This window comes from Pleurodeles waltl, chromosome 9 (genome assembly GCF_031143425.1).
Source record: "Pleurodeles waltl isolate 20211129_DDA chromosome 9, aPleWal1.hap1.20221129, whole genome shotgun sequence".
NCBI classification, from domain to species: Eukaryota; Metazoa; Chordata; class Amphibia; order Caudata; family Salamandridae; genus Pleurodeles; species Pleurodeles waltl.
The window spans coordinates 370637009-370662334 of NC_090448.1; the positions used below are offsets into that span (position 1 = coordinate 370637009).

The 25326-nt window shown below is 43.1% G+C and overlaps 1 protein-coding gene and 1 long non-coding RNA gene across 5 annotated transcripts in view; one reads left to right on the forward strand and one right to left on the reverse strand.

Moving 5' to 3' along the window:
• Positions 1–14284, reverse strand: part of LOC138259314 (cytochrome P450 2B19-like) — a 566037-nt gene extending 551753 nt beyond the window's left edge. For 3 of the 4 annotated variants that reach the window (XM_069206941.1, XM_069206940.1, XM_069206944.1), the window contains exon 1: positions 14149–14284. The gene's annotated coding sequence lies outside the window, so the exon portion shown is untranslated. The remainder of the gene's footprint in view (positions 1–14148) is intronic. The other variant, XM_069206942.1, reaches the window with a different exon arrangement.
• Positions 14285–14363: 79 nt separating this feature from the next.
• Positions 14364–25326, forward strand: part of LOC138259316 (uncharacterized) — a 183291-nt gene continuing 172328 nt past the window's right edge. The window contains exons 1-2 of the long non-coding RNA XR_011198707.1: positions 14364–14959; positions 16263–16349. This is a non-coding gene — a long non-coding RNA (uncharacterized lncRNA). The remainder of the gene's footprint in view (positions 14960–16262; positions 16350–25326) is intronic.

Sequence of the window (25326 nt, forward strand, 5' to 3'; positions counted from 1 at the left end):
AATTTGTGGCTCCTCTCAGATTCCAGAACTTTCTGTCACCGAAATGTGAGAAAAAAATGTTTTTTTTTAGCCAAATGTTGAGGTTTGCAAAGGATTCTGGGTAACAGAACCTGGTGAGAGCCCCACAAGTCACCTCATCTTGGATTCCCTTAGGTGTCTAGTTTTAAAAAATGCACAGGTTTGGTAGGTTTCCTTAGGTGCCGGCTGAGCTAGAGGTCAAAATCCACAGCTAGGCACTCTGCCAAAAAACAGCTCTGTTTTCTTTGGGAAAATGTGATGTGACAACGTTGTGGTTTGGGGCATTTCCTGTCCTGGGCACTAGGCCTACCCACACAACTGAGGTACCATTTTTATCGGGACACTGGGGGAAAACGCTTGGTGGAGGGAAATTCGTGGCTCCTCTCAGATTCTAGAACTTTCTGTCACTGAAATGTGAGGAAAATGTGTTTTTTGGACAAATTTTGAGGTTTGCAAAGGATTCTGGGTAACAGAACCTGGTGAGAGCCCCACAAGTCACCCCATCCTGGTTTTCCCTAGGTGTCTACAAAATGCACAGGTTTGGTAGGTTTTCCTAGGTGGCGGCTGAGCTAGAGCTCAAAAGCCACAGCTAGGCACATTCCAAATAACACGTACGTTTTCAATGTAAAAATGTGATGTGTCCATGTTGCGTTTTGGCTCGCGGCGTTAGGCCTACCCACTCAAGTGAGGTACCATTTGTATCGGGAGACTTGGGGGAACACAGAATGGCAGAACAAGTGTTATTTCCCCTTGTTTTCCTCTACATTTTTTCATTCCAAATGTAAAACAGTGTATAAAAAAAAAGACATCTTTTTGAGAAATGCCCTGTAATTCACATGTTAGTATGGGGACCCCAAAATTCAGAGATGTGCAAATAACCACAGATTCTCAACACCTTATTTTGTGCCCATTTTGGAAATGCAAAGGGTTTCTGGATACCTTTTTTTCACCAAATGAATTGCTGTATACCCAGTGTAGAATGAAAACCCATTGCAGGGTACAGCTCATTTATTTGCTCTGAGTACCTAGGATTCTTGATGAACCTACAAGCCTTATATATTCCCACAACCCGAAAAGTCTAGCAGACGTAACAGTATATTGCTTTAAAAAAAACGACACTGGAGGAAAAAGTTACAGAGTAAAACGTGCAGAGAAATGGCTGTTTTTTTTTCCACCTCAATTTTTATTTTAGTTTTTTTTTAGCTGTTATTTTCTGTAGGAAAACCTCATAGGGTCTACACAATGCCCACTTGCTGAATACAGAATTTTATCTACTTTTCACAAAGTGTGGCAGAAATCTGGCAGTACCTGTAATGTGGTGTGCGGATGACCACGAGCACTGGTGGTCTTCTGACGCGCGTGGCTTTGGCGGTATTAGTAAAAGACCGCCAAAGTCCTAATGAGGGCCTATGTCTTTTTAAAGATACAGATACATGCCTGGACCAAACTTACATCTAGTCATAGTATTTAATGATGGCAACCATGTTTATAAAGGAGCTGAAGCTGCAAAAAAATTTGATTAGATGCAACCATGTTTGTAAAGGAGCTGAAGCTGTATAAAAATTAGATTAGATCTTGTTATGGCGAGCATCAACAGCACAAGACATTGCCAGACCTCACCAGAATCACCGAAATGCTACCAAAACTGCAGACTGCACACCAGGATTTGAGATACTGTGTTTAGTGGGCCTATGTGGGTCCCTTTATCTGGCCCGCGCTCTATCGCAGTCGGCCAGAACTCTTCACTGTGCCCCGGTCTGGCGCGATCACATAACCACAGTTGTAGCTTTGCCCTTTTAGGTGCTATTTTCACCTAAATATATCAAATTGTGTATCTCAGGATGTACTTATTGGAGTTTTGTTGTTTTGTTTTTCTCAGATAAAAATACTCTATTTTGGTGTGGAGGCTTGTGTGATGTTCTTCAACGTGTTACTGTAATTTAAGTGTTGCACAAATACTTTTCACCTTGTCTCTTAAGTGAGCTATGACTGGTCTGTGCCACGCTATCAGAAAGTGGACATTTATTAATTACATGAGTGTAACTGAAATACATTGACTGGGATTGTGGTCCCTACTTAGGGTACTTACCTCTGCCCAATATCCAACAACCCCAAAATAATTTCCAAGGGATCAAAAGTAGCCAGTACCTGTCTGAGACCAACAGGAAGGGCTTTTTGACAGACAGGAACTTTTTGTTCCCCTCCTATGTACTGAGTGTTACAAATTAGGGCACTCCAAGGGAGACACCAAATGAACAAAAAGGGCACAGCACCCCACGAGTGGGCAGACACCTGGTTTGGCCAGGGCAGCACTTGGGGAGGGGGTAGTTCCAGTTAGCATGAAAGAGAGAGAGACCTTTGTGCCCCTTGGGGATAAAGAGATTACGCCAAAAGCCAATATGTCTTCCAATACTTCTAAACATGGGCAGTGTCTCACGATCAGTGGCTGAAGGGTGGAGGCTGTGCGAGACATAGGAGCCAGTGTCAATATGGTGAGGAGTCATCTGGTGTACTCAGAGCAGGTCATCGCTAATACATTTGACCAGATCATAGCTGTAGACCATTAAGGGAGTCACAACCTTGTGGCTGTGGTTTCCTTTGAGTCAGGGCGGGGGGAGGTTTCAGGTTCTTTAAAAGTATCTGTGAGCCCATCCATGTCTGAAGATCTTCTGTTTTCAGTTAGGCAATGAATTAAAGGACACTGTTTGGAAGGAAGTGGAGCTCATGTCACATTTGGAGATGTTAGACTTGCCTGAATGAGCCTGTATGACCCTAAGGTTCATGGCTAGCCAAGAGGGTAGTCAAGGAAGCCTGGAAGAATGTCCCAGGGAAACATCCCCAGAAATTCCCACAGTCCAGGTAGATGTGCCATCTGAGGAGGTCGCCCCAGGGAGCCTTCTGGGGAACACACTGCAGCCCTGGAAGACCTGCATGAGCTTGCTAGATGGCAAGTTGAGGGTGGGCAAACCAGGGAAGAATTATGCAAAGCGCAGAAATAATGCCCCACCCTAGAGGGCTTGAGGCAGCAAGCTGAGGTCCAGGCAGCAGGTGGTACCGCTGGAGTTCACCTTGTCTATTGGGAAAAAATACCTCTTAGATAGTGAGCCTAAGGATCCTGGATCCGGGGCAGTCTAGGTGCTGGTGGTTTCCTGCTGTTACAAGGCCTTCCTACAGGAGTGGCTCATGATATACCCATGGCAAGTCATCGGGGACTGGACAAGAACTTTGCCAGGCTTGTACCCCACTTCTATTGGCTCTGGATAAAGACAGCCTCAGATACATTCTGTAGGTCTTTTCCCACCTGCTACGCCAGCAGGAAGACTGGCAGAAGCTGAAAGCTCTCCCTTTTTTTTTGCCTGTCATTGGCGCTCCTTTTGAGAGGGTGGACATCAGCATTGCTAGTCCCTTGGACACAAAGACATCCTTAGGCCACGGGTTCATCCTGGTCTTGGTGTACCATGCCAAAGGGTACTCAGAGGGCATCCCTCTGAGGTTGGTGACTTCACTTGTAGTGGCTAGGGCCCTGATGGGATTTTTACCCACCAGGGTTCTACAAGGCAGTGATGTCTGACAGAGGCACTAACTTCATGGCAGCGTACATGAAGTCCATGTGGGATGAGTGTGGATAGCCTACAAGTTCTCCACACCCTATCATCCTCAAACAAATAGGCGTGGTGAGAGATTGAACAAGACCCCAAAGGGAATGAGCCTGCTTGACCCTATGGGGCAGAAGTGGAACTCCTCGTGCCATACCTGCTGTTTGCTTAAGATAGGTACCACAGAGGGGAATTGTGTTTAGCCCACTTGAGCTTCTCTATAGGAACCCTTCTAGAGAGCATCACAGCCTTGTGCGAGATGGGTGGGAGCAAGCTGCCAGTACCCCCTGCCCCTCTCAGGATGTAATCAGCTACAAACTCTCAGTAGCCAGATGCTGCATTTCTGGAAGAATGCTACAGACAATCCTGAGGCCAGTCAAGAAGTGATGAAGCTCTGGTATGAACAGAAGGCCACTCTGGTGGAGTTTCAACCTGTCCAGAAGGTGTGGGTCACGGAGATTGTAGAACCCAGACCTCTCCAAGACCGCTGGACAGGCCCATATGAGATGAAGGAGCAGAAGGGATATGCCACCTACCTGGTGGATCTCAAGACCCTTAGAAACCCCTTAAGGGTGCTCCACATAAACTGTCTCAAACCCCACTTTGAGAGGTATGAGATCATCATACTCCTGGTGACAAATGGAGAGGAAGGGGAGAGTGATTCCTCCTTTCTTCCAATGAGCCTTATGGGTCAGTTAAAGGTGTTATCCTTACCTATACCCTGATCCCAGAACAGCAGAGAGACTGTCACCAGTTACTGGATCAGTTTGCCTCCTTGTTCTTCCTCACCCCTGGGCTCACACATTGTGTACCCACAACATAGACACTGGAGACAGTATGCCTGTTAAAAACAAAAGTTAAAGGTTGTCAGACAAGGTGGGAGCTTGTATCAAGGAGGAAGTCTCCAAGATGCTGGCATTAGTGGTGATTGAGCCCTCCAACAGTCCCCGGTCCATCCCAGATGTGTAGGTACCCAAAGCTGCCACTCCGGAAATTAGGTTATATGTGGACTACTGTGGACTCAATTATGCCACTAAGGCTGATATTCACCCCATCTCTTGAGCTGATAAGTTCCTCAACAGGCTTGAAGCTCCTAAGTTCCTCACTATCTTCGATCTGACACCAGGATACTGGCAGATTGCCCTGACTGAGGGGTCATAAAAGAGGTCAGCATTCTTGACCTCAGGGGGAAACCTCCAGCTTTGAGTGATGCTATTTGGTTAAAAAGAATGCCCCTGTCACCTTCCAGAAGTTATTGAACAGGGTCCCAGCTGGAAAGGAGGCATTTTGTGATGCCTACCTGGATGACATAGAAGTATTCAGTTCCAGCTGGGAGAAACAACTCTACCAGTTCCAGGAGGTGCTTCAGGTCCTGCATCAGGTGCGCCAGACTATCAAGGCGAGTAAATGCCAGATAGGGCAGGGTACAGTGGTACATCTCAGTTACATGGTGGACGTGAGCAAGGAGCAGCCACTCCAGGCCATGATTTAGGCTATCCTGGCCTGACAACTCCCCAAAACTCAGACTGAGATGAAGGTGTTCCTGGGTCTCACCGGATATTACAGGAGGTTTGTTAGGGATTTAGCACCATTGTTTGCCACCTAACTGAGCTGATTTCAAAGAAGCAGCCCAAAAAGGGTGATCTGGATAGAGGCCTGTCAAAACGTCTCTGACACACTTGAGGAGGCCATCTGTACAGCACCTATACTCAGGGCTACTAACTTCGCCAAGGAATTTATTGTGCAGACGGACACTTCAGAGCATTGTGAAGGGTCTGTCTTAGCAAAGTTAAGTAAGAAAGGTGTGAACCAACCACCATTATGAGAAGGTTACTTCCCTGTGAATGGAGGTAGAGTGCAATTGAGAGGGAGGTCTGAAAAAGCTGAGACCATACCTGTGTGGGACTCACTTTAGGGTTCAGACAGACACACATGGCCATCAGAAAGCTCATGCAAATGATGGTTAGAAATCGTAAGCTGTTTAGGTAGTCCATCTCTCTACAGCTAATGGACTTCACAGTGGCATACCATCCTGGATCTTCCACCTTAGTGATGAGAACTCCCAAGAGGTTGGGTAGTTCTCCCTACTTTCAGCTGTTAGACCTGTCAACCTAGTGTGGTCTTCCTCCAAACGTTTGCCTTCCTCCTTAATTTATGCTGATCTCCTTCTTGTTGGCCTTATGATTCTGTGCACTTTATCAGTGTTAGCCAGTGCTAAAGTGCATGTGCTGTCTCCCTAAAACATGGGAATATTGGGGGGCACTCAATTGGCACATTAAATTTACTTATACGTCCCTAGTAAAGAGGTGCTACATGTCCTGTAATATCGAGTGTGTTGCCTAACGAATTGTAATTTAAAAACCCTCTTTAATGGTAATGTTAGATTTTAAGTCACAATTCTGAAAATGCCACTTTTAAAAAGATGGGGTTTTATTAGTGTATTGCTCCCAAACAGCAAGACAAAACAATGAATAGGTGTTGGCAAGATGGGCCACCTCTGACTTAATAAAGGGGGGGTGGGGAGATGTCACCTACCACACTTACACATCACAAAGGTTCTGCCTCAACACACCCACAAAGAGTTTCACACTAGTCTTTTGTGCCCCTAGACAAGATGGGGCCAGGGCAGGGAGGCAGGAAATTCCAAACACCTCTGTAGATGGAAACCTCCAGAATCCTGCTCTACTTCAAAGCTGACACCAAGTATAAATATCAGATGCTCAGACCCAACTCTTCAGTACACCTCTGGACCTGTGGAAGACTCAGAAGGACTGCTGTGCTGCCCTGCTGCAAGAAGGACTGCTACTCTGCCGCTCTGATGCCTGACTGAAAAGGACTGGGCCTGCATCTTGAATCCAGGATCACCAGAGTGACCCCAAGGGTTAGTTGGTTAGCCTCTAGATCAGAGGTGACAGGGACAGAAAAGGCTCCAACCACCTTTACCCAGCACCTGGATTCTGTCTGCTGTGAATCTTGCCCCACCCTAAGTGGTGCCACCCCAGTCCTGGACCCTTTGAAGTGGGACAAAAGTTGCCAGCCCAGTTGTGATCTCTTGGGCTAAATTGCTGCTTCTCTTCGCAGTGACACATAGCCTAAGCAGGGCCTTGTGTCACATCCCTGAGCATTCCGGACCACTGCTGCATGACGCATCCCTGACACAGGACCTCGCATCTCACACTTCTATCAACAGCATTCTCGACGACGCACAGGACCTCGCATCACAAGCCTCATTGAAAGCTTCATCATTACCGTCTCTATGTGACGTATCCTTGATGTAGATCTCAAAACACTCCACAACCAGGATTTAAGGTACTTTGTACTGCGAGCCTAACTTAGTCCCTGTATCCATCCTGCACTCCATTGAGGTTGGCTTAAACTTATGACTTTGTGTCCCTTGTGACGAGATAAGCACAGTTGGCGCTTTGTGGTTTTAGGAACTATTTTCACTTAAATATTTGAAATTGCATATCTCCTGTTCTACTGATTGGATTTTTCTTGTTTTGGTGCCAAATAATGTATTACATTTTAAATAAATTTTTCTAAATTGGTGTGGGATTTTCCTTGGGTTGTGTTTCTCACTTTATTTTTGTTTGTGTGCAGCATAAATACTTTGGACGTTGCAAAAAAGTTAAGCCTGACTGCTTTTGTGGCAAGCTGCCAAAAGGTTAAGAACAGGTTAATTTAGGGTTTGCTTGTGTTTCATCCCGACAGGAATTGTGGCTCCTGCATGAGTAGGGTTTCTTCCCCTGAACCAGTAAGTTAGCTTCCTACACCCATGCATGTATGAAGGTGTGAATATGCCCAGTAACATGCTGAATTCCTCTCACTGGCCTCTTGTAGATCCAGCTGGTGAACAATACTTCCACCACCAGCCAGTGTGGAGCTCATGTTCTTCCACCTGAACAGGTGCCTGGTGATGTTTCTTGCACACAAATGAATGACTAGCAGTCTATGGTAGTTGTCAGAGTTTTTGTCTGCTGATGACACCAGGAGTGTAGCCTCAGGCCCCTGCTTGAAATCCTTACTCCTGAGAGACATATGTTTCTACTGCTGCTTAACTTCTACCTGTTCTGCTGGAAAGCTTTCACAATTTCGGACCTTTTTTAACCTCCTCTGTTTGACAACACCTTGTACTGCTTCTCCTTCTGCGGTCTCATCCCATGTACCTACACTATCAATGTTCCTGTGGTATGTTATAGTGATATTTTTAATAAAATATTTAATTTCAGAGAATCCAAAAGAATTATCATGGTTTATTTGTACATGTGATCCTAATAAGAGACCAAACACCCCTGAATATGCGAATGGTTAATGTTCGATATTCCATGTGAAGCACAAGTTCAAAATTGACTATACCACCTTATACAATTCTAAAACATGGTCTTCAATTGACTATGTGTGCAACACCTTCATTACCACTGTGCCGATAATTTGCACACAAAAAAACATAAGTGCTGGTGTACAAAATGTTTCTTTGGAGACTGCTACCTGCAACATCCACTGTCATTCTCCACTGACAAGGTGACAGCCAGAGTTGTAGTTAAGAAAGGAGCAAAAGGTATAGGTTAAATGTGCTGTACAGTTTGCCTTGGCATCATTGTTTTATCTCTAGTTTTGTATTAATATGGATGTTCAACATGCATGATATAAATGTTTTGAAGTGTGTCTGTATAAAGATATTTCACTTATGTGTCTATCTTTTGGAAAATAAATAGTGGCCAAGAATGTTTTATTCTGAAAACCAAGGTTGGTGGCCTCAGGCTACCTCATTGTTTTGATGCTGTGGTGGGGCATGGTGTTTGTTTCGAGCATTCAGCCAGGCGTCCCTTCCACTCAAACATCGGTTGGTACTTGCCTATATAAAATGTGAACTCTTGCTTCTGGTACCAAGCTCAAACTTTAAAATCATCTTTTTAAGTAGACACAGAAAAGAGGGGCAGCAGCTGGACTGTGTCTCAGTTGCAAGTGCATTAACGCATATAACTACACTTGCCAGTTTGAAGTTGGCGAGTAGTAGAAGGCAGGGCAGGTACCAGCTGACTGTAAATGTGGGTCAGCGAGACCCAGAGGTTGCACAGTCAGGATGCATTTCAGTTCCATATTTGAAATGTGTATGTGTCTTGGATTTGGAGCACATCACCCTTTTTCTCCAGGTTTTACAATGATCAACTGCCACTCCCAGCCATGGTAAGGACGACCAAGAGGCAAACCACACAAAGGCCTGGGTGAATAAGGCACACAACTCCAGTGAATTACATCTTTAGCTATCAAATACTCAGGGCTAGAGGCCACACAGTGTTCTGTGAAGTGAACTGTGAGACGTCAGCATCCAGCCACCCTTAACAGGGCAAAGTGAAATATCATGTCTCGCTGCTTTGGAACACGTTTCATGCCCTCACCTAAACTGAGCCACAGAGCAATCATGAGGTAGAGGAGCACATAACAGGTTTCTCTCCGCGGGTGCCTCAATACAGACTCTTAGAGTAACTTCGAGACTGTTGAAGTAACTGTGTGATATGATGTTATAGTCAAGCCATAACATTGATACCAATACTGCCTAACAAGCTAAGCCGATTTCATTGTGTGAGCCTTAGCTGGCCTTCCCTCTGGTATAGAACAGGCAGCCAGGGACATTTACTCAAAGCACTAAATGAATTTGAAAAGTGCCAATGTCCTAACGAAAGAATCATAAAAATGGATGGAGAACCCTCACCCGCCTTATTCTGGAATGCTTCTTCATAGATGCCTCTCACCCAGATTGGGAAATACCACCAAGGCAGTCTCAACCTCAAACTTAAGAAGGTCCTAAAGATTTTGTATTCTGGATAGGTGAGGATCCAGACTAAATAATAAAACTACCTTGGTGTTAACCTGAAAGGTATCTCTTTCTTAAACAGTACATGGGGCAGGATTAAACAAATGTAAGTGGATGAGCAGAAATAGATATTATGTCTCCCTCTTCCTTTCAATCAACATGATTCAGCCCTTTTTAAGGCAAAGGAATGTCTTGGGCCTTCCTCAGGTTTAACAACATCCCTAGCGCATCATAGTCATCACTCGGTTAAAGATAGGTCGTACCGTGTTGGTCCATTTTGTGGGGGATGCCTGTAATAGTAAAAAAAGCTGAACCATTGAGAGTGGTTTTCCCATTTATTGTCGGTGCGTCTCGTTAGTCGGTGATTCATAGTGATAGTCACACATGAAGAAAATAACATAAAACACTTGTGTTTCAAACATGAGCATATCTATGTGGTGTAGTCACTTACCCAATATGCCCCATTGGTCTCAGCGGGGTTGGGGGGCACTCCTGTAGCCACACACTTGGGGTGAGGATACACACATATTTAATTCTTTACCATAAGGCATCTTTTTAGGAAAGCTTCTAGCTGCATTTGGGAGCTGTCTCAGGGTATTTGCGTTAGTGTACAAGGGTCCTCCATAATTGCATACTTTTTTTAACCGGGATCTATTCTTTGTAAGAACCACTGTTGGTGAGAGCTGCTAGTTGCAAAAAGGGAAAGGGGGGGGGTGGAGGTTCATCTCAGGATTTTGGCTAGTATTTTAGGAACAGCCATCATTGCATTTGTCAAACTTGCTCTATGTATCAAATATTTATTCCTGAATAGGAATAGTTCAAATTGTGTTTAAAATCCCTGACGTATGGGGATGCTTCTCTAAGGGATGGCCTCATCAACAACAAGTGTCTAAAGTGCACAATGATCGGACTCAGGAAAGGTTTTCACACAGCCACAATCACCATCATGGTATGAATAATCCCCTTGGGGAACCAGGGATATTTCCTTTAATGAAGGAGAAAACAGACATGCATGCTCATAATAGATTAGTCAGGTTACCAATTAAATTCATTGTATATACAGTGCCAGAGGGCCCATCTTTTAATAGTCACTCACCATCAACCCCCGAAACCAACTACTCCACATATCCCTATTTGCCAGTATCACTTTGCACATTCTTATTTTTAGTCAGCAAATGGAATTTTTTGAAGAAAACAATAAGTGCCCACACCCACTCCTGAATGCAAAACGCTGTTGGCAAAAACGTATGGACTGCCTGATGGGCACTGAATTACAGTAAAGCTATGTAAATAAAGACAAAATATATTTCTCTCATCATAGGTAGTAAGCACTAATTCTACCTACCACATAAGTAACATCTCAGCCATGTCTCAGGCCTGCCACTGCAGGGCCTATGTTGTCAATTTACTACCACCTCAACATGACATTTAAACCCCTTGCCATGTCTTAAACTCCACTTTTATTACATATAAGTCACCCCTTAGGTAAGCCCATGCGACTCACAGGGAAAGGTGCAGTGTATTTAAAAGGCAGAACATGTACTTTTAAGTTTTACCTGTCCTGGTGGTGAAAAACTCCCAAAGTCGTTTTTCACTAATGTGAAGTCTACTCCTCTCATAGGCCAGCATTGGGAATCCCTTAATGTACTTTTAAGCTGTAATTCCTGATTGAAAATGAGTAGCTACATCATGTTTCATACCTTTGTAATGATAAATCCTCTTTACTGGTAAGGTCGATTTAGCATTACTATTTTAGAATTGCCACTTTTAGAAAGAAAGCAATTTTCTCTGTTCTTACTGCTCTGTGTGCCTCACAGCCTGTCTCCAGTACACGTCTAGATTAAGTGACAGCTACACTTTGTGCATTCCTCCCAGACAGCCACAAACACATGAGGTTTAGGTGTGGCTAAGCACCTATCTACACCCATCTGCATTCTCATGGCTCTTCCTGGGTTAATAGTGAGGAATGTGCTCACCCTGATCCCACACAAAGCAATAATTACCCCCCACAGATAGCCTGGTAGACAGGACTGGGTTGAAAAAAATTCTTATGTACTTCAAAATCACTCTTTGAAGTCTCCCCCTCTTCAAAGGTACATTTGGGTATAAGTGCTGGGTCTCTGACCCCACCAAATCACACACATCTGGCCCTACAACTGGGCTCTGTCAGAAGAACTATTCTGCTGGACTGTTGACCTGGAAGGACTGCTTTTCTACTACACTGCCCTGCTGCTCTCTGACCCTGCTGAGGGGGAGTTAGACTCTGACTTGCACCACAAGTGGTTTCTAAGGGCTTGTTAGGATGCCTCCTGCTCCCAAGTCTCAGAGACATCAAAGACTTGAACCATCTGCACCTGGACTCTGCAAACTGTGAGTCTGCCCTGCTTTGAAGTAGGCCTAGGATGCTCTACCTTCGGTGGTATTCATCAGAACTGCTGCAAAGCAATGCAAACCCCTGCAAATCTGTGATGTGCAGCTGCCAGCTTCACCAGGCTTGACGCCGGGCAGCATGAAACCCTGCAAAGCCTCGCTCCACAGCTGCCAGTCCATCAGAACTGATGCACAGCAACACCAAGCCCTGAAAAGCCTCACCACATACCTCCCCAGGATCGACACAAATCAACATCATGCCCCACAAAGCCTCACCATACAGCTTCCCGGTATCAGCACAAAGCGATGCAAAGACTTGCAAAGCCTCTCCACATAGCTTCTCAGAACCAACACCGGGCAACGCAAAGCCTCGCAAATCAAGACTACGCAGATAGTGCAACAGGATTCAATGTACTGTGTTCAGCGGGCCCAAGTGGGTCCCAGTAGCCGACCTGGTTTCCATTGCAATTGGTCTGAACTTGTGACTTTGTCCCGGTCCAGCGCAACCAGATGACCACAGTTGGCGCTTTGCAATTCTATGTGCTACTTTTAACTAATATTTAAAATTGCATAATTCAGGATCTATGTATTGGATTCTTGTCATTTTGGTCTTGTTTTATTTATAAAATGATAATAATCTATTTTTCAAACCTGGTGTGGAGTCCACTTATGCTGTTTTCACTGTGTTACTGTATAAGTTATTACAAAAATACTTTACACATTACGTTAAACACTAATATTAAAAAAAACAGACCCACTATATAAGAACAGCATTTCCTTATCAGATGACACGTGATTGAAACTTTGAAAGGTTAAGGTCTATGCAGCAGGCTGTGTCAGCAAAAGAAGGGTGGGGAAGATGCCGATATGGATGCTTGTTTCCTTACTGTTATGCTGGTTAAGGGCTGGCCCAGGTGCAGTACAGTGGCTGTTCTACTGTCTGAGGAGACTCATTACTCGTAAAACGCCAATTAAATTGTATGTATCTTCACACATTATTATTAACTAATAACACCTTCATGTGTGCAATATAAATGTTAAATATTTTGTTAGTCTTCTCATTAAATCACACTCACTGTATGTGCTTGTATTGCATAAAGACAGAAGCACAACACCTGTACACACTTGGGTCTAAATAAAATGATCCATGATCTCAACCACACCTGCTCTTCGTGTACACGTCACGCCTGTATTTGGGCTCTCAAACAACACCTATCATGCAGGTATAGTAATAAAACCTGTTACCATCCAAATCGTAATCCAAAACAGTGGTTATGCTGCTATTCTGCTTAAAACACGTATATCTGGGTAAATAAATCAATTCCCTAACTTGTGAAAAAACAATCCCAGCAGTGCTCAACACACTCGGTTGCAGAGACGTTTTAAGGAATGAGCAAAATGGGCTCTGGCTCAGGGCCCCAGCCTTTCAGTGGCCCCCCATAGAGCCAGCTCAGTTCTGCAGAGTCTTGTCCCGATGACCTTCAATAATTCTTGAACAGATTGTTTTAAGTACATGTTCCTTTAATTTATTTTTTAAATGGGTGATGTGTGAGTCTATACAGATATTTTGCAGACAAATGTTGTGTTTGTTTGATGCAACATCCATAAAAAACATTTTTTAGATTAAAACAGAACATGATATATCAGAAATGAGAGTGTCGAGATTATTTGCAGTAATTTTACTAAACTGCTGTTGTGTTACAATATTGAAAACACACGCCACTATCCCTGAATATCAGATATAAACATATCTCGAATTTGGACGCTTGCGCTTCTGCGCTGTCAATAACTAGGCCGCGGGGGACATGAAAGTGCTGAAACTGAATCATGAATTCAAAGCTACTCCAAAAAGGGGCCCCCAAAATGCGTTTGGCCACGGCCTCCAAAATCCATAGAATGCCCTGCTGTGTTTCCCCTTTATAGCACGTTGGTGCGTTCCCCGACGTGATGTCTCTTGGGTCCCCAATCCCAGACACTTCGAAGCTTCTGTAACCTCTCGGCATCTGCTGCACCCGGGAACTTCCGTTCTCCTATGTGCTCTCTCTTCCTGAAGCATACAATTGTTGAGCATGGGGAAGGACTGTGACACAGCCAGTGTCTATTGGGCCATAGTGCGGGGAAGGGAATTACCCGATATGGTCGCCCTTTGATCAATAAAATACAGCAATAATCAGGGTGCAGTGGGGCCTCGGGGCCACTGCGCCTGCTGCACCAATGAAAGCCACGCCCCTGGGACAGACGCTGCGAAAAAGGGCAGCCTCGGGAGAATGGCCCCTCATAAACTCTATTTTTCTGACTGAGGACCAGCTCTAGCACAGAAATTTTTAATCAGACATATTTGGCTCCTACCTTCTTTGGCGGCAGGCCAGATTCACAGTGCCAGACCACAAGTGCTTTCTCCCCCAGACCACGGCTGCCGTAGTTTAGCTTCAACACTTGCACAATTTCATACCAGGAGAGGAGGAGCGATGGGCAGGGGGTGGGGTTTGCCTCGCTTATTTACGAAAGAATCTGAGTACACACTTCCGTTCACTTTTTTCGTGACTTCTGCCCTCCTACTTACTGAGATGCCTTTTGTTTGAAGCTTCCCATCCGCAGTTCGAGTGATTTTTGTTAAATATATTGCCAGAAAGGGACTTAGGTTTCTCACTAGGGGACATGCGTGTTTTTAATAATAATCCAGTGATAGTAAAAACTTTAATGTATGTAAAACCTATGCGCCATATCGGAGTACATAGCTTGTTTAGTTACAAAAACGCTGAATTAAAAAGAAACTAAATGCTATTCGTGAATTCTTTTTTGGAAGTTTATAGACAAGGCAGGAGTCGTGGGTACAGGCGGGTACATGTCTACCCACTAATTTCAAAGAATGGACGCCGTCTGCCCCGCAAGAGTGTGATTAAATATGATAAACTCTAAACGTGTACTTTTCACATTCCGGGATACTTTCAGCAGCGCCGCACGTTGTCTGCTTTCCTTCTGAACAGCAAGGTGCAGGTGGCGAGGGGGCTTATCAGATTCCTGGTAGGCCCATAAAAGCGGAAATTAAGGGGGGCATCAGGCCTCCTTTTGTTGTAGTGTCCTGGCTTGGCGCTATCAGAAGCCTCATTCCTGATTGCAGTGGAGGGGACACAAAGGCATACAGGATATCGCTTCACAGGTACTGCAAAAAGGCATGCTTTTGACTTTGTTCAGTTCCCGTATATAAAAGGCATGCATGCACTGTAAGAATTTCAGATGTGTTGATCTGTACCAGTATTTACACATTTAGCAATTCAAATACCACTATTTTGTTTTTAGCTTTTATAGCGCCACTCATACCAATCCAGGGTGTCACATCGCTTTGCATTTCACGTACACAGTTTACATTCACAATAAGTAATGTGTGCAAGTCAGTCTACAGCAGTGGTCTCCAAACTTTTTAATGCAGCGCCCCCCCAGTTGAAAAGTAAAAATCATTGGGCCTCCCCTCAGAACTTTTCACAAATATGTTATAAAGATGGCAATGTTTAAATGTGTCTAGACTTATTTAAACATTGCAGTTAAGTACTGTAACCTTTTTAAAAAATGCAATAACATGTTTTTGTTTAAAAACAAAACACTGTTATCTGTGTAATGCATCTTTTGTCTAGAGCCTGGCGCACCCCCAGGATCACTTGAGGCCCCCCTAGGGGGACCCGCCCCCCAGTTTGAAGACCCCTGGTCTACAGGATGTGTTACATAAGACAGTGATGGTTGCAAGGCATAGGAGTCACATGCTTTTCATAGCGCACTGTGCAATTTTAGAAGCCTTACAATTTGTGAACTGCACCTAACACAATAATCTTTGTGTTAAAGGCAGAAACCCACTTACCCATTAACATAAAATAAAAATCTTTTAGTTACATAATGTTCTTTTCAGGAGACATAGTAACCCTGTATCCACTTTGATTCAAAACTGGGACTAGACAAAACACAAATCTCTCCAGCAAATACAATAACATCCAGAGTTCTCTTACCAATAATATTATGCCCTGAGATTTAGTTGGCACACAGAGCTCTCTGCAGCATGTACCTTAACCTCATAAGATATTTTAAAAATGCATATTTTGCAACCATTTCAGCAGAACAGATTTGCTGCTACATTTCTCCTTGTTGCTAATTTCTTTTTGGTAGAGTTTAAAATAAAATGTAAAAGTTTTGGCCCAGATTTTGCATCAGTGTTGTGTCACTTTTTTTTGGCACAACCTTGATGCAAAATCTCATTTGTTAAGAATAGTAATGCCTTTAGATGTAATCATGATAAACCTGCTAAACATATGAGTGAGGTCTTAAAATCCGATGCCACTTCTTGTGATGTCAGTTCCTGTGAGGTCATGGGTTGTGATGCCACTTCCTGTGATTCCAATTGCAATGTCACATGTTGTGATATCGTGCGCCATGCATTCTGCCTAAGTTGGTTAGTAACCCCACTTCTTTTTTAGGGTTTGTGCCCTGCTTGAAGAGGTGTTGTAAGAAAGGGAAACAGCCTTTACCACGTAGGACCAATACCTCCAGTCTTTACCACACCGGTAAGTACATAGTAGAGGTTTAAGCCTTTGCCATGCATCATTTACCACATAGTACTTTACTATGAAGATAATTATATATTTTGTTTTCATCGCACATTTTTTATGTTACTTTAAAAAAATAAATGTTATGATAGAGCTAAAAGGAGCTAGGGTTGAGGGAGGTAAGGGTATTTTTAGGGTTTATGAGTGGGTCGAGGGAAAGGATGGTGGGGATTTAAGGAGTTAAGGGAGGGAAATGGTAAAGGGATATTAGGAGTAAAAATAAGGGGAGTTTAAGAGGTTACTCTCCAAAAAATAAAAAAGGGTTGTTGGTGTGTCACCCAAAAATTACCTATTTATGTGGATGTGCATGTGTGTGTATACAAACACACACACACACACACACACAAAACACACATACTCACACAGATGGATAGATAGCACCAAAATACATGGTAAAGTCCAACAATGTAATGCTACATGCTGTAAAGTCAACGCTTATATTACATGTTTGGTAAAGACATGCGTTGTTAACCCCTTGGGTGCGGGTCACGACCAGTGGCTGACACCACCCGAGGATTATTATTATTTTTTTAATCCCCGGGAGACACAGAAGCTTTTCCGTGTCTCCCCCCGCCCCCCACCCACCCCTTTGTGACGGCACGCTGATGTCACTTTGTTGATTTCCCCCATCGGAGCAGGAAGCGGCCTTGTGGCCGCTTCCTGCTCCGATGGGGAAAACGGCCCCAAACGGCCTTCCCCACGAGACTCTCCCCTTACTTATGAGGCCGGGGCCAGGAAACACCACTAGACACCAGGGAGTTCACTTGGGGGGGTCGGCCTCCTCAGAAAACGCCCCCCCCTCCCCTTCGGGGGCATATTTAAAAAAAAAAAAGGAGGTGTCCCCTGGGGGGGCTAAATTTTATTACAAAAAAATAAAAGAAAAGAAAAAGAAAAAGAATAAAAAGAAATGGACAGGGGGTCGCCCGTGGGCAGGGCGACCCCCTGTGGGGGCAATATTGTTTTTTTTAGTTGTTGTAGGGTTCCCCTGGGGGGAATTTTGGCCCCCAAGGAAACCATACAACTACTAAAAAAAATATAGATCTATATATATATATATATATAGATCTATATATATAGATATATCTATCTACATGGATATATCTATAGATATATATATATATCTATAGAAATATCCATGTAGATATATATATATATATATATATATATATAGATCAATTTTGTCAATACATGTGTGGTTTCCCTGGGGGCTGCGATCGGCCCCCAGGAAAACCAGACCCACATATAAAAGTGATATAGTTGCAGCTTGCGTCTTCAATGCAATGCACATACTTCAATTGACGCATTTCAACTGTAGCTTTTAGGCAGCAATAAAAAAGTCAAGTAAATATCGTGATTATGTTTCTGCTACAAAAGGATCAGACTTTTGTCTAGTGGCAGTTTTAGTGCCATAAGGAAGAGCAGAAGGTTTATATGCCTACTGCAAAGAGCAAATCTGTATTTTATGTAAATAGCTGAGTACATTAGTAAAGTCAGCCATTACCTGCGCTATAATACAAATGAAATGTATGTGCGGGGTGGGGGGCGGCTATGGAGAGATGAAGGGCACTTTTGCTGGGTGGTAATGTGGGAATCCGAGGAGGAGCGAGTGGGAGCACCAATAATGATTGTTGGACTGGGCGCAGGAGGTGCTAAAGACTGTGACGAATGGTATGTGGCAAGGTGTTTTTTGAGTGTCTTGAAAGAACATGCTGATTGAGGGAAGAACCGCAGCTAAGGTGGCCTCTACTGTTGCACGTATCTCACACACACCATCGATTTTGTGACTGTCTACTTAGGCTAGTGTTTTAGAGCAACAGTTTAGCCAATAGCAGAGATGGCATCTTGATGGATGACTGCTGCCGTCACTCGGGTTATAGAGGACAGCTCTTACATAGGATCAGAGACTGAGACATCTGATACTGAGACAGCATCTGAGGGATAGGACAATGGTGCAGACTCTGGGAGTGATTTTTCAGTTGGAGGAGTCCCATTCGATAACTCCTCTTCCAGTAAATTATGAGGGAGGTGATGCGGACAGTCCTGCTGTCCCTTCGCAAGCACAGTCTGTGCAACGGGGTAATAGTGAGTTAGCCCAACACAGAGAGCAGAGAGAGAGAGAGAGTGCTCTCTTGTGAGCTCCCCAATTTAGTTCAGCCCCAAATTCCACCGCCCAAATCGTATTGTGGAGACATCAAAATTATCTATCACAAAACAAACTGGTTTTGTAAGGCAGGCACCTGTGTTTTTGGTCCTGGGTTCGGCGGACATATAGAGAAACATACTAAACCCAAACATTTCTGGAAACTAGACATTCGGGGTAGTCCACAGAGGTGTGACGTGTGGATTCCCCAAAGTTTTCTTACCCAGAATACCCTGCAAAGCTGAAATGTTGAATAAAAACTCTATTTTTCTCGCATTTCTGTCACACAAACTACAGGAATATGCTGGGATCCACAAAATTCCTACCACCCAGTGATTCCTCACCTGTCCTGATAAAAACACTACCCCACTTGAGTGCCTATACCTAGTGCCTGCGTCAGGAATGGATCACCCCAGGGTCCACAGATGCCTCATGTAAGGACCAACATTGACCGTTGTGTGATCTATTCCTGTCGCGGGCACCAGGCCTACCCACACAAGTGAGGTACCATTTTTATCGGGAGACTTGGGGGAATGCTGGGTGGAAGGAAATTTGTGGCTCCTCTCAGATTCCAGAACTTTCTGTCACCGAAATGTGAGGAAAAAGTGTTTTTTTAGCCACATTTTGAGGTTTGCAAAGGATTCTGGGTAACAGAACCTTGTCAGAGCCCCACAAGTCACCCCATCTTGGATTCCCCTTGGTCTCTAGTTTTAAAAAATGCACAGGTTTGGTAGGTTTCCTTCGGTGCCGGCTGAGCTAGAAGCCAAAATCTACAGGTAGGCACTTTGCAAAAAACATCAGTCTTCTGTCAAAAAATGGGATGTGACCACATTGTGTTTTGGGGCAATTCCTGTCGCAGACGCTAGGCCTACCCACACAAGTGAGGTATTGCTAGGTTTCCCTAGGTGCCGGCTGAGCTAGAGGCCAAAATCCACAGCTAGGCACTTTGCAAAAAACAGGTCTGTTTTCTTTGGGAAAATGTGATGTGTCCACATTGTGTTTTGGGGCAGAACCTGTCGCGGGCGCTAGGCTTACCCACACAAGTGAGGTACCATTTTTATCGGGAGACTTGGGGGAACGCTGGGTGGAAGGAAATTTGTGGCTCTTCTCAGATTCCAGAACTTTCTGTCACCGAAATGTGAGGAAAAAGTGTTTATTTGGCCAAATTTTGAGGTTTGCAAAGGATTCTGGGTAACAGAACCTGGTGAGAGCCACACAAGTCACCCCATCCTGGATTCCCCTAGGTGTCTAGTTTTCAAAAATGCACAGGTTTGGTAGGCTTCCATAGGTGCCGGCTGAGCTGGAGGCCAAAATCTACAGCTAGGCACTTAGCAAAAAACACGTCAGATTTCAATGTAAAAATGTTATGTGTCCATGTTGTGTTTCCTGTCGCGAGCATTAGGCCTACCCACGCAAGTGAGGTACCATTTTTATCGGGAGACTTGGGGGAACACAGAATAGCAAAACAAGTGTTATTGCCCCTTGTCTTTCTGTACATTTTTTCCTTCCAAATGTAAGACAGTGTGTAAAAAAAGACGTCTATTTGAGAAATGGCCTGTAATTCACATGCTAGTATGGGCACCCCGGACTTCAGAGATGTGCAAATAACCAGTGCTTCTCAACACCTTATCGTATGCCCATTTTGGAAATACAAAGGTTTTCTTGATACCCATTTTTCACTCTTTATATTTGAGCAAATGAATTGCTGTATACCCGGTATAGAATGAAAACCCATTGCAAGGTGCACCTCATTTATTGGCTCTGGGTACCTAGGGATCTTGATGAACCTACAAGCCCTATATATCCTCGCAACTGGAAGAGTCCAGCACACATAACGGTATATTGCTTTAAAAAATCTGACATTGCAGGTAAAAGTTACAGAGTAAAACGTGGAGAAAAATGGCTGTTTTTTTTCAGCTCACTTTCAATATTTTTTTATTCCAGCTGTTATTTTCTGTAGGAAAACCTTGTAGGATCTACACAAATGACCCCTTGCTGAATTCAGAATTTTGTCTACTTTTCAGAAATGTTTAGCTTTCCGGGATCCAGCATGGGTTTCACACCCATTCCTGTCACTAACTGGAAGGAGGCTGAAAGCACCAAAAATAGTAAAAACGGGGTATGTCCCAGTAAAATGCCAAAATTGTGTTGAAAAATGTGGTTTTCTGATTCACGTCTGCCTGTTCCTGGAAGGTGGGAAGATGGTGATTTTAACACCAGAAACCCTTTGTTGATGCCATTTTCATGGAAAAAACCACAAGCCTTCTTCAGAAGCCCTTTTTCCCCATTTTGTTTAAAAAAAAACAATATTTTCACTTTATTTTGGCTAATTTTTTTGTCTCATCCAGGGGAAACCACCAATTCTGGGTACCATTAGAATCCCTAGGATGTTGGAAAAAAAGCCCACAAATTTGGTGTGGATAGCTTATGTGGACAAAAAGTTATGAAGGCCTAAGCGCGAACTACCCCAAATAGCCAAAAAAAGGGCTCAGCACTGGAGGGGGGGGGGAAAGGCCCAGCAGCTAAGAGGTTAAGTAGTATAACCAAGAGTCTATATTACTTATTAGTAAACTTCATTACTCTGATTCTGCATTCCTTGTCATATTTCTTATTGCACAGGTGAGTCACTAATGAGCACAACTCCTAAGTGTCTTCCTATCCTTTTATATAATATATAACACACCCCATCACTATATAAAGAGAGTATGACCTCTGGAACTTCCTGTTACTCCTAGATGTACAAGTTGGTAGCAATTTTCCAACTGCTGAGCAAATCTTTGTTTGTAAAGGGATCAGAATTCCAAGCCCACTGGTATATACTGCATCTGGTAATTACACAGGGAGCATTAATTAGCTCATCCTTGATTAAATCCTTTGGTCTTAAAATAATAACACCTTTGAACAGTCTGAACAGCAGGCCCTCAGTAACTGTTAATGTTCGTAAAGGAGTTCAGAAAGCTTAACTAGCTATCCACTGTCATTTCAAAATGGCTATTGACCAATCTTTGTCGAAACCTTCATTTAAACTGAAGTTTGTTTTCCAGGCAATAATGAACAAGAGGTAAAGTATTCTCCTGACACTAATTATTCTCTTCTTGAAGGACTTATAAATATTGATACTTAAAGTCCAATGCCTAATTTTCCAAGCTCCTCTATTTCAGCCTCCAAAATTCCACTCTTAGGCATTAAAATAATATAAACGGTAGAGATGTAAGCCACAGTGGATGTGACTCCAGTGAAAGCAACAACTGCTAGCTATCACCATCATCCCCAGAATCAGAAACCAATGTCTTGTTGGCCAGTGAAGGCAAATCAATATTATTTGTGCTTTCTCTTCATCAATCCCGGAGAGTAGATGAGAAATCAGTGAAATGGGAGGGAAGGCACTCAAGAGTTCGGCCACTGATATGTTAGAGCATCCATCAGTAGCGCCAATGGATTTTGGAATCAAGAAAAGAATTGGGGAACCAGAGCATTGGGATGATTCACAAACTGATCTACTGCTAACTGACCAGGCCTCTTCCATATCTCCTAAAATACCTCAGTTGTCAATCTGAGGTTCTAAGATGAAGGAAAAACCTCACTCAGAGTATCAGGTTTCACGTTGTTTTCCCCTGAACATGAATTGCTTTGAGAAACACAAGGTTCTTCCCTGCCCATAACAAAATCCTGTGTACTGTTTAGGGACTATGACCTAGTTTCAAACTGTTGATTGGAGTAAGTCATTGTCACAGTTGTCCGTCCTTATGACTGCCACTGAAAATTAAATCCCCTTCCAAAATGTCTGAAGAGTCCTTCATACCACCATTAACTCCCTCCAGTTGGAGGAGTAACCCTCTTCTTGTGCGAATCAATGATCCTGGGCTATCTTCGAGCCTAGAACCTTTTCAGCCAAGCTTGCACACTTCTGTCTTTTGAACTTTTATCATTTGGAAATTAAGATGACCTCCCCAGATTCTTAGGTTGCAGCCACCAATGGAGCTGTTCATCCACGTTTTCAGCTGATGGATACAGACCCCCAAAGCCTTGAGACTATGGGGCAGACTTATGGAAAGTGGCGCTGTGCTGAGGGCTGCGCCACTTTCCCTGCGCCCCCTGCCGTCACCATGTGTGCGCTGTATTTAAAATACGGCCACCATAGTGCAGGGTAGGGGGCAATGGCATCATTCTATGTGACACTATTGATGTACTCTGCATGAGTAGCGCCAAAATGTTGGAGCTACACCTGCAGAGTGCATAGGGGCCTATAATAAAGAATGGAAGCCCCTTATTAACGCCTGCTCTGAGCAGGCGTTAAAAGTCCCAAAAAAATGGCGCAAGGAAGGGAGATTTCCTTGCGCCATTTTGTCAGCCTCCATAACAGGGGAACGCCCCCTTGCATATATTATACCTGGCGCAGGCATATTGTGGTGCAAGGGTTTACAAAGTGCCACTTTCCATCTTCATGGGCTGAGACCTGAACATTTGCAGACAAATAGGAAATCAAACCATGAAGCTCTAGACACAGAATACTTGTTACATTCCTCTTCATCATCTGGAAAGGACCAAAAGGATGTAATAGAAGATAGAGAAGTACAAGATCTGTATGAATATTCAGGCCTCAAAGGAGAAGACAAGCCTCCGTGCCCTTGTTATTTGTTAAAGGCCTCTGAAATTGATTTGCTCAGCACCTGCAAATGTTTATCTGACATATATATTGTGCCCTTCTCTTTCGAATAATGACCCTTTCTTGAAGACTCATTGAGTCTACCCCTTTAGGAGATGGGGAACAAGATGAGCGCCATGATTTTTGGGTATACTTTCCCATTTTCCCACAAGAGACAACATTTTTCTATTGGTTATATAATGGTCATCAAGGGCTCCTTTTACCTTCTTTATTTCTTAAATTCTAAATTTCATTTTCACTATTAATCTTGTATGTAATTTATTTTTATTCTTAAACATTTCCGTCAGTAGGTCACAATTAAAAGAATGAAGTAAAATAACACAGTTATAAACACTGCAGATAAATATCATACGGCCTCAGCACACCATTGCGTACTGCCTCATACCGCAGTAAATCAGAACTTCTCTATAGAAGAATAATCCTTTACCTGCAGTAAAAGTAGAGGCTTCTCATGTTTCATACCAGCACGCATTCCACCGCATCACAGAAGATTGAGGCAACTTGTGCTGGATTTTAGGAAAATCATTTGTGTCAAGGGCACCAAATAGGCAATCATCCGTACTGCAACAAAATGAACAAGGTGTGCTCAGGCAGGCTACACATATGGCCTGCATACTAATTCAGATTGAGCATAATGCATCACTTTGAAAAATACCTTACAGAACCTCTTCACTCCTTTTACAAATACCACAGGTCCTAGCACTGTGCAGAAAGAAAACAATATTCAACCCAGGTGGGAGCATTAACAAAAAAAAAAAAAAAGAAGTTTAAGGGTCTTTACTTCCCTTTACATAGTAAAAAGTTGAGTCTTTTGGATATATTAAAAGAAAGACGCTTTGGAGCAATGCATGTTGGTAAGGCAGTGCATCACCACTCCATCAAGCGAGGAATAGAACAAAGAATGCTGAATGAGGAGGTAATAAACTTTTTATCACAGTGCAATCAATCCTGTAAAATATGTATACAAGATGTGTTTTTTTTTCTCCTGGCCCTGGGTATGTTAGGTGTGCACATCAAACTGTGAGCTTAAATGTTTTGGGATTATTGTTCGAATTGTTTACAAACTTATGGTAAATTGTGATTTGCTTCATTTAAAGAGGAAACATTCTATTTTCAGTTTGTTTGATCTGAATCTCTCCAATATTTGCTAATAAAGATGTCGTAACTCAACTACACAAACCTTGAATCATAGACCATTAGATTGCCTAGAATATATTTGATAATCACATATGCAAATATCCTAAAATAAAATCTATGCAACAAGAATCAAAATCAATACATAGAATCAATGGAATTCAGTGAGTCCACAGTACGTTTGAGGTAATGATGGATTTTAAAATTGTCAATGCCGCCATCCTTTTGATTTTTATAATAGTTGTTATTTACAGGGTAGGCATTTGGATAGGTTTTTTATTTTGAAAACGAAATATTTAAAATATATTCTTTGTTTATTCATATTCTTGAGTATGCCTTTCCATGGTGACAAAGGGTTTGATCCTTGTGATATTTCATAGGATTGATGGTACCCTGAAACACATCTCTCTCAAATATTGCTTAGTGGGTGCCAAGTGGTTGTGATCTAACTGGCTTTCTGACTTGGATTGGCAGTTTGACAAATTCATTAGTGCCAGGGGGTATCAAAAGCCTGTTTCTGGGCCATATGTGGAAGAAAATCATCCCAAGATGTGTCAGTTTTACTTATATAAAAATAGTCCCATGAGGTAAAAAAGAATTGTTACTTTTTTGTCATAACAGTGTTTCACTGTTCATGCAAGCCCCTATTTACATCACAGACACAGTTTCATGCAGTAGATATTTCAATAGTGTTCTTAGAATATCATACCTTGTGGATTTCCTTTTTAACATCCAATGTCTTTAGTTCTAAGTGCTTCCTAGTCTGACCCATACATTGTAAATATGTAGTGTGCCGTACTGTTCTGGAGAGCTTATTCTTAACAGAAAACAGTACTTTCAGATGCCCTCTTATGTGAACAAGGCTAAACATGAAACAGAAGTCAAGTTTTAAAACATAACCAATTCATTTCACATAAGAGGCACATATTTTATCGCAAGAAGGTTGCCAATGTGGACTTTTTCTGCTAAGTGCAATCCTGTTTATGCTCTTTACA